At 36.1% G+C, this 16,373-nt stretch overlaps 1 protein-coding gene across 2 annotated transcripts in view; it reads right to left on the reverse strand.

Moving 5' to 3' along the window:
• kek5 (kekkon 5) overlaps window positions 1-16,373 on the reverse strand; it is a 151,973-nt gene that overhangs the window by 47,879 nt on the left and 87,721 nt on the right. For both annotated transcript variants that reach the window (XM_068767021.1, XM_068767022.1), the window contains exon 2: window positions 1,221-1,263. The gene's annotated coding sequence lies outside the window, so the exon portion shown is untranslated. The remainder of the gene's footprint in view (window positions 1-1,220; window positions 1,264-16,373) is intronic.

Here is a 16,373-nt window from a genome sequence, read left to right on the forward strand (position 1 = left end):
GAGCCGTACATCGTTACAAACGACTTATGTTAGCATTTTGAAACATACAGGGTTAATACTGGCAATAAAAGAGATCCTTTTTGGCAGCCTGTGTTATTTATAAGGTTAAAGCGTTATCTATATAGATAAAATGCTGTCTGTGCGTTCGTTATTAAAAAACAATGTAATGGAGTTTTAATGGCATATTATATTAAAAAGCATTTTAATTGACTTTTATACCATTAGCCCACAGAGATCTTACACCATGGGTGTAAAACTGGTGGCCTGCATTCGGATCCAGATGAAAATTTAAAAATAAAATAGTAATATATATCAGAAACGAAATCTGAATATAAAATTATAGTGTACTTATTTTATAAACTACACGTATCGTAAAATTACGTGTGTTAACAATAATTTTAATATATATATATATATATATATATGTATATATATGTGCGTGTGTATACGTGCGCAAGTCTCTGTCTCCCCCCACTAACTCTCTCTCTCTCTGTGTGTGTGCATGTGTTTGCGTCTCTGTCCCCCCCCTCTCTTTCTCTGTATGTGTGTGTGTAACATAAACATTTTAAGTGGCACCTTTTTATGGACTACGTTTTTAGGGGCCTTTACTATATCCCCCTATCTTAGGTACACGTGGATTAATTTTGCTAAACAATCTTTTTTTCACATATTTTATTATTTGCGTTCTTATCCTTTATGCTTTTTGACATTTATTCATCCATCTCTTTTCTGTGCTGCTTTATTTTTATTTGTTTACTTATTATGTTTTATTTCTTACATTTACATTACTTTTTAACTTAATCTAATTTTAAATATTTTTACTTTTCTTATTTCTACTTGGTCAAGCTAGTAGGAAATCCTTGAGTTAAGTTATTTACTATTACTATGTTAAGAATTATAGTTTATTATATACCATAATGTCGCCCCGGGTTCGCTTACATTAAGCTGCTTACATTATTAAATATATTAACGAAATTATCCTTCAAAATATTTGGCTAAAAGCCGCGATGTATTTGCAATAAAAAATCAAATAGAGCGAACTCCTATTTGTCAGTTATGTTGACAATTCGTTCCTTATCGCTTTCAATTCGAGATTAGAATTATGACATCACAGCTTATACAGAAGATCTTTCTAAAAAGTCAACCCAGAAGTACCCAACCTTTAACAGTAATGATAAATAATAGTTAATTTCAAATTTTTAAGTTGTAATTTTTCTTACCTTGATAATATTCAGGAGGTTTCTATTCGTGCAGTCTTTTCATCTGAAAACAATGAAAAAAATTAATATATAATAAATAAATAAAAGTGAGTTTTAGCGTCTCTGCCCCACACAAAGCGGGAGGGGGGTGGGGGGTGGAAACGCGAATAACGCGATGAAAAAAAACTATATTTTTAAAAAATAGTTCCCTTGTACTCAAGAAAGGAGATATACGAGAGGGCCTCAAAAACAAGGTCGTAAAAAACTCCTTTCTTCCGTCAGACAAGAGGCCCGGATTGATAACATGCGTACACGTTTCCTTTTCAACACGACCTTTTCAGCATGTACCAAACGTTTTGATACTGCTTTTATAGTGCGAAACTATGTAAACTATGTCCCGACTCTAATAAATGTTTAGAGAAATGAGATCTTTCAGGGCGATCATTCCTATACGCGGATATATGTTCCTTATAACGAATGTTAAAACTTCGACCAGTTTGACCCACGTATACACCATCATACCCACCACACTTCAACCTATAGATACCCACTTACAATATCTTTCATTCCTTTCCATAAACAGCTTTACTTACTTCGCCTTCCCTCCAGAGTTCTACAATATTTACAACTTATTTATTTTCAATTATTAATTATTAACAACTTATTATTCGCATTTAACGTTATACGAATTAATCTAAGATTAGAGGACGAAGGATTCTGGTTAAGGCTAATTAATCCTTTGCAAATTCGAGACGAAGGCGGTCGACGGGATAAATCACGGAATCTGGGTTTATTATCCCTATAAAGCGCAGCGTCTTCAATCTGCCCCGCTGACGGGGTAATCCCCTCAACGAATGCGAAACGTAAAACTTACGAATCTACCGAAAAATATTTATTTATTAACACTTTGTCGTCCGCACGTTTCGTTTAAATTTATTCGCTTGGCTTGAAGGCGTCCAAAAGCTACGTGGTGGTCTAATATTGGAAAGGAACTGGAAACCCTTCAACTTGATGCAGAGACAACCCAGGATAGAGTGGCCTGGTGCAAAGTGATAAGGAGACCCGACCCCAAATAAAGGGAAAGGGAAAGGAAGAGAAGAAGGCGCCGGCAGCGCTAATACGGATTACATGGCTTGTCACCGGCCGTTTTTGACATTATCGGGAAATAATGAATTGTAAAGTTTTAATCTTAATCAACTCATCGCTAGTTCTCATGCGTTCTCAACCCTATTTCCTTACTTTCATGAAATTTCGAAAATATACATATGTAAATTTGTTTGTTTTATATATTTGTTTATTTCCGTTCTCCTTGGTATTTAGTATTTTTTTCTTTAGTGTGGTATGAAGAAAAACAGTCTCCAAGATGCAACGTCGAATTCGCCTTGCAAATATTTCACTATCTTCCGACAATACTGCTTCACTTTAACTTTTTTCATCTCCAATGTCTTCTTCCGAATCGGCCAAATCGTCCGAAACGTCAGACAAGACGTCCGCGCATTCATCATAAATAACGTGTGTAGAAAAGGGAAAGAATGCGAGAAAAGTATCCAGTATGACAACATATTGAAATTTTTTGTTAAGTGTGATGAACGGTCAACATCGACAAAGATGAGCAGCAACAGCAAGCAAAAATTACAAAGATACCGTACAAATAAAGATTCTGTTATGTGTACCTTTATAGGTTAACATTAAAAATTAAGTATATACGACATCGCAGAAAGATCGGAACCAAATCAAATCAAAACTAAGTTGATGACTTATTCTTGATTGAAGTTGATGCTGTTAGCCCGAGGGCTTTTAGAGGTTCATCGGAACTGAGTTCACGTAGCGGAAGGGTCCGTGAACTTAAAAATAAAACAGAAGCTGGACCTCTGGAATTTTAACAACCTTTGAACTATATTTACGCAAATAAAAATATTTAATTTCACAAGAAGGAATTCTACAAAGGACATCTGTGTCCTAGCAATACACATCCTACGAGGCAACATATTTACGATATACTTAATAACTGTATATTTACAAATCAATACACATGTCATGAAATATAAACAAAATACACAGGCCTACGAAGAGTAGTTCAAGGAGTTATAATTCAACTCAAAGTTATATTCCAAGCTATACAATTAGAGTTTCATTACAAATTCTCAAAGACTTCCCGTGTCAGAAATAATCCAGACATACCTGAGATATAGAACAGACATCGTATAAACAGAGCCATCAAAGCGGAGGTCAGTGACATAGAGATGGTTGCTCTGTTTTTCTACACTGTGACGTATAGTTCCTTTGTGTTAAATGTACGTACAGAGAATTGGACGCAATTATATATGATGACGACAAACATGTATGTTACGGAATTTTAAAATGAAATTTTGGTTCATCGAGTCTTTTGTAAATCGGAACAAAGAGTGTTGAGGTGACTTGGAGAATACTGCAACCGCTACACAAATGCTGGCATTAAGCCTGTGGATGGTAATATGAAATGAAAATAATAGGGTTGAGGAAGTGGTAATGCAAAGCTTTTTTTTTACTTAGAAACTGTAACAGAAACGTCAGCAAAAATCAGAAATATAGAAATTAAATATAAAAACAAAGGCACGGAAAGTAATGTCTGTGGGATATTGAAACTAATAATGAAAACATAAATATTTAATGGAATCAGGCGTTACCTTGCGGAAGTCCAACCTAAGTAAGAAAAGGACCAATATTTAGCCACTTTCGCACATGCAGTGGTAGTCGTGCAATGAAATGCACCGCCCGCCAGCCCGCTGATAAATGCGTATGCGGCAAACAATGCGAATCACACAACCGCCACCACCAAATTACTCAACGTGTGTTTCACTCCTCCACGGGGCATCTTCAGAAAACATAAATAGATTGGTACTAAAGACTCAGCCATCAGCCAATCGCTTCTCCTATTAATTTAAGATTAATATTTATAAACATATTATTACTTGAAAGTAATCACAATTAGAACTGCCTTCTTCTAGACTGTTCTTTTATCAGGCTTGTAATAATAGGGCTTATAATTATTTGATGATCATTAATAAGATGAAGCAACCTTGTTAAGTTCGTTGGAATATGCAAGTCGTTTCGAAGACGACCATGAAGGAAACACATTAATAAGCTTTATATATATATCGGTTACAAGTGTTTTATGGTATAGACGGGTTCACTCACCCACGAGTTGTGCTACCCAAAATGTATAGATCATCTTATAAAATAAAAAAATAGGAGAAGCAGGGAATGAAGAAGCGTAGGAACAAGCCAGAAGAGAATATCTCTATCTATCTCCTCACCACATAACATTGGTTGCGCCAAGGAGCTGAAACAATTTAGGTTCAAATTCACCGAAATATTCAAAATTTTCAATTAAACTTAAATCAAATAAGTATTTTTCTGTATGATCATAGGTTATATACTAGAGCATTTTATATTTAAGCAAATAATGTTATAAAATTTCTCGGAAACTATCTCTTGAATCCAAAGCACACGCAAAGATGGCGGTCAATATAAATGTTTCCTTTTTTTTAAGTCGCTATAAATCGCTTCTACCCTCGTTCGTTTCAACCCTCACCTGAGCGATGCGTTTTCACTCCCTTCCAGCTTATCTAGTTTATTGCTACGCCGTCCCCAAAACCGTTTATCGCACGCCGGGGATCTGGTGGCACTGTTTTAGAACACTTCGACATTTTAAATAATTTGTCGACTAAAAATACTTGATAAATTGGATATGTCAACCCAAATGCTTCGCTTCAATATTGAATTAAAATGTCATGATACAAAAAACTAAAATCTAGTAGAGGACGCTATTGCCCATCTTCTTTGAAGCTCTACCAGGCATAGATCGACACGATGGGCGGTCTTGCTTTTTAACATTCGCCATAGACTTTATTGTGGACATTTTGATACTTGTAGGGTCAAAGGTATTGCAGGAGAGCAAAGCTTACACTTAATGAACAAAAACAAGTATCATTATCAATAATAAGTCGATAAAGGCACACTTTAAGGCTTGGCACTCCTTTAAAGGTTAACATAATGACCGTTCTTGAGCTGCCTGAAGCCTGCAACTACCCTGGACATTCACTAAGTTGGGAGGTTTCACAGCGCAACGTCTACCAGTTCATGATCCTCACTGGAGAAGTATTCCTCATCTGCAGTCGGCTGCACGAGCACTTGTACTAAATGTAATTGGGAATTTACCAGACTGTGATGGAAAAATGGAAGTACGAAGTGGAGCTTGAGGTAAGGATAGATATGGCACCATCGTCACCATAATGGAAATAAAGAAAGCCTCCAAAAAATTTTAAATTATTAACATTATCAAAATTAAACTAAATAAAAATAATGACAAAGAAACAAAGACAAAAATAATGCGACCAATGAAAAGAGGCGATGTGTGTTAGGATTTTAAATGAATGAAAAGAGTACGCAAGAGAATGTAAAGAACGAAAGAAGACAGTAAAAGAACTTGTTAAGGTTGATTATTTAAGATAGATGAACGATCAAAGAATATAATTGATAATTTTTTACGTTATATGCTGCTTATATACCTCATAAGGCGAATAGCACTTGCGGTACGTAAGAACAATATAGGTCAACATATCGATCATAAATTATCACTTTTAATGCAGTAGTAAAAGTGAAATGGCTCTCCGCAAATTCGCAATTGCTATTGGAATGACAACTTCGACACTTAAAAGTAATTTTTATTGCGTCTATTTCCCGATGTCTAGTATTGCTTTTATAGCTGACATATACATTAACCGTGTGTGAATCAATTGCTCTTGTGGTAGCACCGCGCGCATATGACCAGTTCTATTGTTTCTGAAAATGTTAATGCTCTTAGCCCTATATCTTTTACAGCTTCATCGGTACTGAGTCAATCAGTACTTCAGGTAATTACTTCTATTAATATTTAAAGTCAGAAATGATTTATATAATGACATTTCAAGTACATTACATTTCCGTCGTAAAATTAAGTGACATTTGTATTTTAGTGTTGCGTGTTTATTGAAAGACGATTCGATTGAGTGTGATTTTATTTACTATTCTATTGTTTCTGAAGATGTTAATGCTGTTAGCCCTAAGGCTTTTACAGCTTCATCGGTACTGAGTTCACGGAGCGGAAGGGTTCGTGAACTAGATTTAAACTAGAAATTAAAAGTTGGTGGGGCGCCTACCAGTTGCACGGGAACGCTTGCACGTTGTTAAGGCTCTTCGGGGTAGAGTTCTGACGTGGTGTGTTGCTGGAATGAGTGCGTCTCGTGGAGTCTCTGTTGTTGTTTGTTTAGTGAGTGTGGAGTGAAATTTTGAGGACAGCGTGGAACACGGCAATCTAAGGACGAGACATGAGCTTAATACGAATCCCACTTCTTATAGTGTGCGAGAGAGACGCCCACATTTGCATATATAAATAGAAATCATTTTTGTAAATAAAATCACAACTCCCGTTTTTAGTAAGCGGCCCGCTCCCTAACCGCGAACAGCGTGGGCGAACCGTGGTTGGATCCGGATCCCTCTTCGGCTCGCCTGTGGTCCACGCTGCCGTCCCAACCCGCAAGCACACTCCAGCAACACACCCCATCAAAGCTCTACCGCGAAGAGCCTTAACAACGTGCGAGCGTCCCCGTGCAACTGGTAGGCGCTCCACCAGCTTTTAGTTTCTAGCTTTAAATCTAGTTCACTGACCCTTCCGCTCCGTGAACTCAGTACCGATGAAGCTGTAAAAGCCTTAGGGCTAACAGCATTAACATCTACAGAAACAATAGAATAGTAAATAAAATCGCTCTCAATCGAATCGTGTTTCTATAAACACGCAACACTAAAATGCAAATGTCACTTAATTTTACGATGGACATGTAATGTACTTGAAATGTCGTTATACAAATCATTTCCGATTTCAATTATTAATAGAAGTAATTAACTGAAGTACTCACTTGGTGTGGTCCGGTGCTATGTTACTGCACCAACATACAGACTGTGCATAACATGTGTAACCAAAAAGGTTGTCAAACTTTTGGTACGTATTTTTAATATTTACTTCATGTTATTTAATGGAATCAGGCGTTACCACATGCTCGGAAGGCAGTTCTGCTAAGAGCACAGTTTATTCCTTATATTAACACAGTCGGACACTGTTTTTAAATAAGTACACACACACACACACACACACACACACACAAACACACAACCGATTGATCTTGACCGCTGCGAATTTAACTTAAGAAAGCGACATTACTATCAGGTCCTTGTTATATATATATATATATATATATATATATCTGTATGTATATTACAATATTATTACATATTAATACTTCTTCCTTCTTTTACAATATGTTTTATTCCTTCTTTTTGTACATCACATCTCATCATTTTTCCTCATTTGCAAATCTTCTTCCATACATAACCAACATTTTTTCAAACATTTCAATTATTTTGCCTGTATTGCTTGTAATATGATTTTTATCAACAGTTTTGTTTATTTTCTACAAGTTTTACCGACCCCAAGTATGTGTCGAGTCTTGTTTATTATTTATTGTAATCTACAACACTCTTTTACAATACTCAAGGAATGTACGGCGCAGATCGCCATCCATAAAAGAGACGAAACCTGCTTCCTCTATCTCCTCATCTGTATCTTGGAAGAAATGAATCCGAGGGTCTTGATATCTGATAGTAGAAAGAAAGATGTGGCGGAATTAACTCATGTCACTCCGAAGTACACTAAGTTAGATGCGGGCGGTGCATTTCATTGCACAACTATCACTGCATGTGCGGAAGTGGCTAAATATTGGTCCTTTTCTTACTTAAGATGGACTTCCGCAAGGTAACGCCTGATTCCATTAAATATGTACACTAAGTTGGTTTTATGACAGGCTATCACATTGTTATTCTACAGTATTCTTTTGATACGACATCTATCGTACTTATGCGTTCAAATAAATTTATGATAAATAATCAGTATGTTGGTAGAAGGGGCGTGGGTAAACCCACGAACAAGATAAAAAGTAGAATAAGTGTTCATATCTTACGTCAAGTGTTACATGAATTCTTTCTTTTTCTATTTAGTCATTTATTTCGAATATATTTCAAGAAATTGAATATTCAAAATTGATTATATAGTATGCTGTTAGTCATTTATTTCGAATATATCTTAAGAAATTGAATATTCAAAATTGATTATATAGTATGTTGCTAGATAATTAAATAACAGTTTGAGAAGCACTGGCCGGTGCATTAGCCGCATACGTAAGTACACTAATTGCTCTCGGTTACGTTGCGAGAGAGGCGATAAGGCAGAGCAAAGCTTATTCAGTTCCTTAACCAAATCCCCTAGACTATCAATATGCAGATAAGTATAGTTAATTAAGATATGTACTTCGTAATTGTTTATTTCTATTTATGTTTCAATGTTTATTTCACACACAAACGAATAAGATAAGGAACACGATGTTTTGTTACTGTTTTATGTGTAGTTTCTTTCTGCTTCTTTTCAACTAATACAAAGCCGAGTAGTCATCAATAAAAGAATTAAAAATATGTAAGAAGAGGACCAATGTTTAGCCACTTCCGCACATGCAGTGGTAGTCGTGCAATAAAATGCACCGCCCGCCAGCCCGCTGATAAATGCGTATGCGGCAAACAATGCGAATCACACAACCGCCACCGCCAAACTACTCAACACGTGTTTCACCCCTCCACGGGGCATATTTTGATGATCAATAAGAGTTCTGTTAAAAGTTCCAATGTTGAATAGGTGTTTGTTTTTAAAATATTTTTATTTCGCTTTTACTAAACGCAGACAGTTGAAAGAGGGTTGCAGCTATTTGATACGGATCTTTCTTCTCTCAGCTGCGAGGCACGACAGCGTTTTATAATTTTTCTTAAACAATTTTCTCTTATGGGTAAATACAGCTAAAACTTATACAAATTAACAATACAATTTGGAAGTTTTACACAATTATATATTAGTTGGTACATTATTTTATTTCAAGTCGCTGCCCAAGCGCTACAGACCGTTAAATGCCTTGAGATTTAGGAAAATGTGCCGGGCTGACTCATCTGTTGAATAGATGTAGTTTTACTTTTTCTTTTTTTAAGGCACCTGATGTATGGAGGACAGGAATTCTTTTTTTTGGTTTATGTTTTCTTATCACTCTCCTCTTCTATTCTTAACTATCTCTATCACTCTTCTTCCATTCTATACGTTTTATTTACATTTTATTGAGATCCGTCTTTCCTTTCTTCGTCACACCCTTTTGGTATATCACAGTAGAATTTATACTGCCATTGAATGCTCAAGGATGAAAAAGTTTAACAAAAGTCACCGACGTAGATCGAAGAATTGCTCATTTTAAATGGCAGTGCTTGCTCGTATATTTGACGCACGTCGGGGAAGTTTCCGGAGTGGCGGCCACGAAACCGATGGTATGGTTAAGTTTTTCTCTATTGTAGTTAACTATTTATTTCGTTATTATTTTAACTTGACCTATGCTTGATTGTTACTTATTATCCTCCTTTGTAATTCGTTAATACGTCAAAAGAATCCAGTATAAGGGGGCATTACTTTTTACTATTTTACACTGATGCCTAAATAGCGTTTGCAGGTTCTGCGGATGTAAGGTTAAGTATAGATACGAACTCCCTGAGAAGCCTTAGCTCGGGGTAATTTTTAATATTAAAAACACTTTCATTGTCACTTAGCGTATAGAACACTTGTCATATTGTATATACAAAGTGTCTGTGATAAATATTCCGAATGTAAATGACAGCGTCGTCGGTCGATACGAGACAACGCCAACGCAATAAATTCGAATATTTTTGACAAGGACATGTCCCAATCTTGTACAATATCGTAACAACTTATATAGAATTATTACAATATTTTAGACCATCTTTCTCTTTTTTCTTTAAGTTATGATCTAAGTAATTAGATACAGAGATGTGGATTGAAATGGTAGAGTCAAGTTTTATAATCGTAAACGAAATGTTTTAAAGTAAAACCATTAAATATACATTTCAAATACACCTATCCCCCGATTTACACGGTACTCGTTTTACACGTTTTCGCTCTTACAAGGTTTTCCAAAAAAGTTTTTTTTTTGTTTTAATAACTGATTCTATTACCATCTCTCATAATGTAAATATTTCTGCTTCAAACATCGAATCGGCACAAATAACTTCGAGTGATGAAAGTGAATTCGAACCTTCGATTCCGAAAAAAGAATGAGAGTAATTTACTTTTTGTTCTTCTGTTAAATGTATATTGTAATTAAATTAAAAAAAACAGTTTTTCTGTAATATATTAAATATTTTAACTTGTTTTTTGCATTCTAATTTTATTTATACACCTAAATTTATTAAAAAAATTACAACTGTTAAATAGCAAAATTATGCGTTTTTTGGCGAGTTTTTCGATTTACACGGTTTTGACTTGAAAATTTTTGATTATCGATTTACACGTTTTTCTCAGGAACGTATCTACCGTGTAAATCGGGGGATAGGTGTAATAGCATTTTTAAATACGACTGGCCTCATAAAAAGGTCCTTGGCGTCCGGAGAACAATGGAGAGATTGGCAGAAGAATCAAGATAACCGACGTAGCTCAAATTATTTGTCTAATGTGGCAGTAGCACATCCCTTGATGGCGGTTGGAGCCAAAGGTTCTCTAATGGCACCACGAGCCGGTACACGCGTGGGTAGGCGCCACACTAGATGGATCGACGACATCGTTATGGTTTTTTTTTAATTTAATTTTACAAAATATTCCTCTAACATAGTCAGAGCCTATATATCTAATTTACAATTTCTAGACGTTGGAGGGAAATCTGGAACGTCTGGGAATGGAGGGCCCAGACAGTGTCAGACTCTTACTGACTAAAACCCCCCTCCGTCGACTCTGTTACAATTAAATATCTTAAATTTATACATTTCCTTACTAATATAACTATTGTTATTTTACGCTTATATAATAGTTATTCTTATTTGTACATCACTACTTATTTCTTATGTATTTAATGGAATCAGGCGTTACCTCGCGGAAGTCCATCCTAAGTAAGAAAAGGACCAATATATAGCCACTTACGCACATGCAGCAGTAGTCGTGCAATGAAATGCACCGTCCGCCAGCCCGCTGATAAATGCGTATACGGCAAACACTGCGAATCACACAACCGCCACCACAGAGACTCTGTGTTTGGCACTAATCGGTGTAACATAACTCCTGAAGATGCCCCGTGGAGGGGTGAAACACGCGTTGAGTAATTTGGCGGTGGCGGTTGTGTGATTCGCATTGTTTGCCGCATACGCATTTATCAGCAGGCTGGCGGGCGGTGCACTTTGTTGCACGACTACCACTGCATGTGCAGAAGTGGCTAAATATTGGTCCTTTTCTTACTTATTTCTTATGCTATTAACAATGTATTTGCTTAGTCTATGCTTATATGAAATTGCTTATTTTCTACTTTCTATAAGCCAGCTTGTTTCGGTCTTATTTTTACTGATTGAATTTTTAATTACTGTTGATGCGAATCGTAAAAATATGGGACGGCGCTGGTTATCGTTTATTATAGAGAAGATGTCCCTCTTTATGTCGACCTTCAGCTCCATCTCGCATTCAAACCTCGCTCTTCCATACATGGGGCAGCAGGTGATCAGATGCAAACATCATTATGGTTGCAGGTAGTCGCTAGATCAGCCATCTTGCAGTGGGCATCCATTGGATGGAATGAACTACAAATCCTCTGCCACTTCAGAAGAACAATTCTTCTTGCTATGTCAGTGATCTTGGTTCTTCTGCGGATCTTTCACATCTGATTCGATCTCTCAGCTAAACTCTCCATTGCTCTTTGGGCGACATTAATCCTCCTTATGGTATCAAGTCATAGAAAAGATATACAAAAATAGATACTGCAAATTGTTCATCAAAATACATTAAGGCTTTATTACTTATTTTCAATCACTTAAATTATAGGATGTCTGCAGGGAAAGATAGTAAATATTTAATAAATTAAAAATGTTTTCATTCTATCATTTTATTTACGCGATATATTGCTTCTGAAACCTTTGATTTTTGGACAGCGTGTACCAATTATTATCTGACGAGTGATCTACATATTCACCCGTAGACAATCATCCTGTATGTTAGTTTTTTACAAGAATTATCGTTCCAGCCCATTCAGACCCTTAGGTCTTTACCAAACACAAATCCACATTACAATTTTCACATTCATATTTAGATTCCCGTCTCTTGCCATTTGTATTGCAAACAACGCACCTTCTACTTCTATTTATTCATACTGATTTATAAATTGAAAGTAAAACGTCTTTCAGTCAACCTTAGTAGATTATTATTCCAGTGACACTGTTTATATTTTACATTTTAGTTTCTAAACACATATTATACTTTCGAAGAATTTATTTTGAGTAAAGGCGCATTCAATAACAATGCAATATGGCAAATGGATGCCGCCTAAATGCGACTCTAGTACACACGGCGTGTTTAGTTGATGCAGGCTTGAGGAAATCTATTTCTACGAGAACATAGCAAATAACTTGTACCAATATAGAATGTACACAAAGATATAACTAACTCTCACAAACATGCGGTACGTTTCTTTATATAAATAAAGAATTAAAAAAGGTATCGGTGCAAGTAAGCGAGGGTCCGGTTGTGTTCGGAAACAAGGGCGCGATTGAATGGACACTTTCTTCGCTGCATCGGAGCGGGGAGCTCGGCCGCCTGTCACACCGTATCATATTTATTATTATTATTATTATCGTGAGAGATAAATCAAATAAAGTATGATTGAAAATATATGTATTTTTAATAAGCGTGCTTGAAAATGTTTTCGAAAGCCTTTGCTTAGAAGGTATAATTTTACCAAATTTCAAATCTTAAAGCCTTATGACTTTAAGTGGACCTCAACTGGACAAGAGTTCCCCAAACTTATGTGTCGTAGACCTCTTGCCATGTTTTTCCGTGTTGGGTAGACCCCCTACTTACCTGATATTGATTTCCTGTAAATTTCTAACTGTAGTGAAGTTTAGTGTTAAAAATTTAAAGTAAAAACACATGTTAATTTATACATTTATTAATTGAATTTAAATTAAAACTACTTAAAATAAAAGTAGACCGTAGACCTCTTGCAGGTTGTCATAGACCCCTAGGGTTCGATATAGACCACTTTGGGAATTAATCACTGACTTGGACAGTTGATTTGTCACCTAGATTTCCAAAAGGACCGTTAGGAGCCGCTCTTGTTCAGCATCGTAGGCTTTCAGTAGATTGTATGTCTCCACTTAGACATCCTACGCTGTACTTGCCGGACCTTGGTCTCCTCTACAAGACCACATATGACTTGGCCAATATGCTGGGCTATTTCAGTTATTAATATTCGTCAACGGTTCTTCTAATTCATGACAATTTTGTGGAGATATAACAGATCAAGTTGATTTTTTTGACCATATACGCCACGATACAATGTTATTAACTTAGACATAGTAAATGTAGACTTTTACTTTCTAAGATACTTTATCATAGTATGCTATTTCTAGTCTATATGTTTGACAGAAAAAATATATGTAAAAATATTCGTTGATTGTCAAATCGGCTACGGTGTAACAGGGTGCCAACGTCTCAAGGGCCCGACTAGGGGATGGTGCGCTAAAATAGAGGGGATTAAGGGGAATTAAGTTACCATGGTAACGGCTTGCCCTATAAAGTAATAGAACGCGCCGCTTATACAAAAATAATGTGGCACGGACGAAAAGGGAGTAGGGGGGGAGCTGTACGGAATGTGTGGAACAGCGTGAGACGCGAGCCTCATTTTGGGAACGTCTCTGTTTATTAAAATGTTGGGAGCCTCGGAATAATATTTACGTAATAAAGTGAAGTTATTTTATCCATCTATCTACCTATCTATATGTATATATATATATATATATATATATATATATATATATATATATGTATATATGTGTGTGTGTGTGCATGTATAACAAATTATATATATACCTCGTCTCCTTACATTAATATAATTTTTTTCTTACATATATATATAATTGTGAAGGTAAGCCTCCACTAGATAGACAGAGGACAAGGATTGATATCGATTTGATAGGTGACAAACATAAATAAAGAGTAACGGAGAAACTAATAAGCGACAGTTAAATTTTTAAATACAAAATGAGACGTGATACATTTCATTTTTCGAAATGAAAAAAAACTGTCACTTGGTGTCAAATATCATTTAGTATGCTATATAAAATCTTAGAGGTAAGCCTGTCCGTTGTCCGAAAGGATTTCGAGTGGTAGACGTGGCGTGGTTAAGACCCCAACTAGATGGAATGACGATATATATAGTTAAAGTTACGTGAAGTCGCTGCATGTGAACACAGCATGGCCGGTCTTCAGGGTGATATTTTGCAGTGAGGGTCCATCGACTGAAAAAGAACAACAAGCATATCCGTTAAAGTATGCCTCTATCGGGAGATATGAATATCGCTGACTCATCACCATATCTGTGAAAACATAGAACATTACGTGATTTTATACAAATACAAATTAAACCATTGAATGTCTTCTTTATATACAAGACTTCGTTCCTCTCCTCTTTTTTTGTTTGGTAAGTTTTCATCGGAGACAGTTGTATGTTTTAGAGCAGGACACCAATATCTCAATGTACAGAGTAAATTGTTTCTCTTTTATCTTTTGACGCATGCGTATAGGGGTGATGAGTGAGAAATATCTAATAGATCCAGGCGTTACCTTACGGAAGTCCATCCTAAGTAAGAATGGGACTAATATATAGCTACTTCCGCTATGCAGCAGTAGTCGTGCAATGAAGTTGCACCGCCCGCCAGCCCGCTGATAAATGCTCCTGGGGGGAAATGGCACTGGTCGGTGTAACTTCTCCTGAGGATGCCCGTGGAGGGATGAAAGATATGTAGAGTAGATTAACGGTGGTAGTTGTGTTTCGCATTGTTTACCGCAAGCGCATTTATCAGCGGGCTGGCGGGCGGTGCACTTTGCACGACTACTGCTGCATAGCGGAAGTAGCTATATATTAGTCCCTTTCTTAGTTACGAGTAAGAAAGTTTGATATGTTGTTTTTTATAGCGCTCGGTATTTCATTGTAAAGGAATGAAAGATAAATTAGAAAGAAAGACATTGAGAAGAGCTACAGATGAGTAAGTAAATAAAAAAATTGTCAACAGAAGGTTCTTTACTGCCACCCCGCATAAATACGTTAAAGTAAAATAAGTTAAGATATATTGATTTTTAAGGACCATATATCAATTGACAGCATATGAGCTATATACATTCAGCCCTTTAAAGATTTTACATTTATAACAAGTTATCCTATATGTTATATGTTGAGTTGAAAAATAATTGACTGGATATACAAAGTATTTGTTCAAGGTAAAACAAAATGCATCCAACTAACCATCCTCGCTGAGTTTCCGAATGAATTCAATACTGCGCAGAAAGCATACAATGAAACGTTGTACATCTAAAACAAACATTTATTCCAATATGATTGTATTGAAAATGTTTGCTTTTTATTATATATATGCACTTGAATATGTTTATATTAGCTGGCAAACCTTTGTTGTTTAAAACAGCTTTGTATTGCTCTATTCAAATGTCTCTTGAAGGCATTCACTTCATGTTTGAGTGAACATTACGAAAATTATTCCTTTGATGTATTGCCTCTATACAGGGTGATTGGTTTTAGATGCAATAGCTTTGAATGTTAAATGTCAATACTTTAAATGCACGGTACACTTCCTCTGAATAACAATAGATTTAGAGTTAGTAATTATAACAAAATTGAAAAAAAAAACCTATTTAAGAGTGGTCACTTTATACAAGGTAAATAGAGATATATTTAATAGAATCCGGCGTTACCTTGCGGAAGTCCATCCTAAGTAAGTAAAGGACCAATATTTAGCCACATGCAGTGGTAGTCGTGCAACAAAGTGCACCGCCCGCAAGCCCGCTGATAAATGCGTATGCGGTCAACAATGCGAATTACACAACTGCCACCGTTAAATCGCTCAACACGTGTTTCACCCCTCTACGGGGCGTCTTCAGGAGTTATGTTACACCGATTGGTGCCAAACACAGAGTGAGCGTGAGTCCTATTGTCTGTTGTCTCATGTGAAGTT

This window comes from Battus philenor, unplaced genomic scaffold, assembly GCF_028537555.1.
Source record: "Battus philenor isolate CCGP_79_NKW_IND1 unplaced genomic scaffold, ilBatPhil1.0.hap1 SCAF_22, whole genome shotgun sequence".
In the NCBI taxonomy this organism is placed as follows: Eukaryota; Metazoa; Arthropoda; class Insecta; order Lepidoptera; family Papilionidae; genus Battus; species Battus philenor.